Below are 5,028 nucleotides of genomic sequence, written 5' to 3' on the forward strand. Positions count from 1 at the left end.
GTTGTATTTTGGCTAACTCAATCCGAAATATTGTGAAAGCCTCTGTGTTTGTGTTTTCTTGATATTATCAACGGACATTATTGTTTTGAATGTTTTTTATCGGAGAACATTTAATTTTGTACCGTAGAAACACTAATTCGTTCATCATGGGAACACCAACTCTACACATTTGTATTTTCTATGGAGAAAGCTAGAGGAACTGCGGCAAACAAACATGATATTTCTGTTTGTATAGATGACATTTTATGCACTTGCCTAATGAAAAGACTTTGCTTTTCTCCAAAACCATTTTTACTCTGATTTTCTCGGTCCATTGCATACGAATTCCACACCCGTTTGTCCGGGTATGACTGGATGAAAACAGAAATATCCGGTTGGATTTTGGCTAACTGAATCCAAAATATTGTGAAAGCCTCTATGTTTATGTTTTCTGGATATTATTGATGGACTTTATTGTTTTGAATGTTTTTATCAGGGAACATTTAATTTTGTACCATTGAAACACTAATTCGTTCATCATGGGAACACCAACTCTACACATTTGTATTTTCTAGCGAGAAAGCTAGAGGAACTGCGGCAAACAAACATGGCATTTCTGTTTGTTTAAAGGACCTTTTATGCACTTGCCTAACGAAAAGACTTTGCTTTTCTCCAAAAGCATTTTTACTGTGAATATCTCGGTCCATTGCATAGGAATTCCCAACCACTTTTCCGGATATGACTGGATGAAACCAGAAATATTTGGTTTTGTTTTGGCTAACTCAAACCCAGATATTGCTACAGCCTCTATGTTTGTGCATTCCTGATATTAACCACTGACTTTATTGTTTTGAATGGTTTTTTATCAGGCAACATTTAACTTTGTGCTTGGAAACACTAATTATTTCCAAATGCAGACACCAGCTCTACACATTCGTATTTTCTAGGGAGAAAGCTAGAGGAACTGTGGCAAACATACATGATATTTCTGTTCTTATTGATGACATTTTATGCACTTGCCTAACGAAAAGACTTTGCTTTTCACCAAAACCATTTTTACTGTGATTTTCTCGGTCCATTGCATACGAATTCCACAACACTTTCTTTGGGTATGACTGCATGAAACCAGAAATATCTGGTTGTGTTTTGGCTAAATCAATCCGAAATATTGCTACAGCCTCTATGTTTGTGTATTCCTGATATTAACCACTGACTTTATTGTTTTGAATGGTTTTTTATCAGGCAACATTTAACTTTGTGCTTGGAAACACTAATTATTTCCAAATGCAGACACCAGCTCTACACCTTCATATTTTCTAGGGAGAAAGCTAGAGGAACTGCGGCAAAAAAACATGATATTTCTGTTTGTATCGATGACATTTTATCTACTTGCCTAACGAAAAGACTTTGCTTTTCTCCAAAACCATTTTACTGTGATTTTCTCGGTCCATTGCATACGAATTCCACACCACTTTGTCCGGATATGACTGAATGAAACCAGAAATATCTGGGTGTGTTTTGGATAACTCAATCAGAAATATTCTGAAAACCTCTGTGTTTGTGTATTCCGGATTTTATCCACGGACTTTATTTTTTTTGAATGCTTTTTTCAGTGAACATTTAATTATGTGCTTGGAAACACTACTTGGATCCACATGCAGACTCCAGCTCTACACATTCGTAATTTCTAGGGAGAAAGCTAGAGGAACTGCGGCAAACACACATGATATTTCTGTTTGTCTGGATGACATTTTATGCACTACCCTAACAAAAAGACTTTGCTTTTCTCCAAACCATTTTTACTGTGATTTAATCGGTCCATTGCATACGAATTCAACACCAGTTTGTCCGGATATGACTGGATGAAACCAGAAATATCCGGATTTGTTTTGGCTAACTCAATCCCAAATATTGCTACAGCCTCTGTGTTTGTGTTTTCTGGATATTATCCACAGACTTTATTTTTTGGAATGTTTTTTATTGGGGCATATTTTTTTTGAGCTTGTTTACAGTAACTGGTTTCACAGGGAGACACCAGCTCTACGTATTTGTATTTTCTAGGGAGAAAGCTAGAGGAACTGCGGCCAAAAAACATGATATTTCTGCTTGTATAGATGACATTTTATGCAGTTGCCTCACTAAAAGACATTGCTTTGCTCAAAAACCATTGTTACTGTGATTTTCTCGGTCCATTGCATACTAATTCCACACCAGTTTGTCAGGATGTGAATGGATGAAACCGGAAATATCTGGTTTTGTTCTGACTAACTCAATCCCATATTTTGCTACAGCCTCTGTGTTTGTGTATTTCTGTTATTATACACGGACTTTATTGTTTTGAATATTTTTATCGGGGAACATTTTATTTTGAGCTTGGATACAGTAATTGTTTCCACATGGAGACACCAGCTCTATGCATTCGTATTTTCTAGGGAGAAAGCTAGAGGAAATGCGGCAAACACACATGATATTTATGTTTGTGTAGATGACATTTTATGCACTTGCCTAAAGAAAAGACTTTGCTTTTCCCCAAAACCATTTGTACTGTGATTTTCTCGGTCCATTGCATACGAATTCCACACCAGTTTGTCTGGAAATGACTGGATGAAACCAGAAATATCCGGATGTGTTTAGGCTAACCCAATCCGAAATATTTTGAAAGCCTCTGTGTTTGTTTTTTCTGGATATTCACGATGGATTTTATTGTTTTGGATGTTTTATCAGGGAACATTTAATTTTGTACCGTTGAAACACTAATTGGTTCATCATGGGAACACCAACCCTACACATTCATATTTTTGAGGGAGAAAGCTAGAGGAACTGCGGCAAACAAACATGATATTTCTGTTTGTATAGATGACATTTTATGCACTTGCCTAAAAAAAAGACTTTGCTTTTCTCCTAAAGCATTTTTACTGTGAATATGTCGGTCCATTGCATACGAATTCCACACCAGTTTACCTGATATAACTGGATGAAACCGGAAATATCCAGTTTTCTTTTTGCTAACTCAATCCCAGATATTGCTACAGCCTCTGTGTTTGTGTATTCCTGATATTATCCAAGGACTTTATTGTTTTGAATGTTTTTTATCCGGGAATACTTAATTTTGTCCTAGGAATCACTAGTTGGTTCCACATGGAGACACCAGCTCTACACATTCCTATTTTCTAGGGAGAAAGCTAGAGGAACTGCGGTAAACAACCATGATATTTCTGTTTGTCTAGATGACATTTTATGTACTTGCCTAATGAAAAGACTTTGCTTTTCTCCAAAACCATTTGTACTGTGATTTTCTCGGTCCATTGCATACGAATTCCACACCAGCTTGTAGGGATATGACTGGATGAAACCAGAAATATCCGGTTTTGTTTTGGCTCTCTGAATCCCAGAGATTGCTACAGCCTCTGTGTTTGTGTTTTCCGGATATTATCCACGGACTTTATTGTTTCGAATGTTTTTTTATCGGGGAATATTTTATTTTGAGCTTGGATACAGTAACTGGTTCCACATGGAGACACCAGCACTATATATTCATATTTTCTAGGGAGAAAGCTAGAGGAACTGCGGCAAACAAACATGATATTTCTGTTTGTCTAGATGACATTTTATGCACTTGCCTAACGAAAAGACTTTGCTTTTCTGCAAAGGCATTTTTACTGTGATTTTCTCAGCCCATTGCATAGGAATTCCACACCACTTTGTCTGGATATGACTGCATGAAACCGGAAATATTCGGGTTTTCTTTGGCTAACTCATCCCAAATATTGCTGCAGCCTCTGTGTTTGTGTATTCCTGATATTATCCACGGACTTTATTGTATTGAATGTTTTTTATCAGGGAACATTTTCTTTTGATCTTGGAAACACTTATTGGTTCCACATGGAGACACCAGCTCTATACATTCCTATTTTCTGGGAAGAAAGCTAGAGGAACTGCAACAAAGAAACATGGTATTTCTGTTTGTATGGATGACATTTTATGCACTTGCCTAACGAAAAGACTTTGCTTTACTCCAAAGCCATTATTACTGTGATATTCTCAGTCCATTGCATCCGAATTCCACACCACTTTGTCCGGATATGATTGGATGAATCCAGAAATCTCCGGTTGTGTTTTAGCAAACTCAATCCAAAATATTGTGAAAGCTTCTTTGTTTGTGTTTTCTGGATATTATGGATGGACATTATTGTTTTGAATGTTTTTATCAGGGAACATTTAATTTTGTACCGTAGAAACTTCAATTGGTTAATCATGGGAACACCAACTCTACACATTCTTATTTTCTAGGGAGAAAGCTAGAGGAACTGTGGCAAACAAACATAATATTTCTGTTTGTATAGATGACATTTTATTCACTTGCCTAACGAAAAGACTTTGCCATTCTCCAAAGCCATTTTTACTGTGATTTTTTGCTTCATTGCATACGGATTCCACACCAGTTTGTCCGGATATGACTGGATGAAAACAGAAATTCCCGGTTGTGTTTTTGCTAACTCAATCCGAAATATTGCTACAGCCTCTGTGTTTGTATATTCCTGATATTATCCACGGTCTTTATTGTTTCGAATGTTTTTTATCGGGGAACATTTTATTTTGAGCTTGGATACAGTAGTTGGTTCCACATGGAGACACCAGCTGAACATATTCGTATTTTCTAGGGAGAAAGCTAGAGGAACTGAAACAAACAAACATGATATTTCTGTTTGTATAGATGACATTTTATGCACTTGCCTAACGAAAAGACTTTGCTTTTCTCCAAAACCATTTGTACTGTGATTTTCTCGGTCCATTGCATACGAATTCCACACCAGTTTGTCTGGATATGACTGGATGAAACCAGAAATATCCGGATGTGTTTAGGCTAACCCAATCCGAAATATTTTGAAAGCCTCTGTGTTTGTTTTTTCTGGATATTCACGATGGATTTTATTGTTTTGGATGTTTTATCAGGGAACATTTAATTTTGTACCGTTGAAACACTAATTGGTTCATCATGGGAACACCAACCCTACATGTTCATATTTTCTAGGGAGAAAGCTAGAGGAA

This window comes from Lepus europaeus, unplaced genomic scaffold (assembly GCF_033115175.1).
Source record: "Lepus europaeus isolate LE1 unplaced genomic scaffold, mLepTim1.pri SCAFFOLD_30, whole genome shotgun sequence".
NCBI classification, from domain to species: domain Eukaryota; kingdom Metazoa; phylum Chordata; class Mammalia; order Lagomorpha; family Leporidae; genus Lepus; species Lepus europaeus.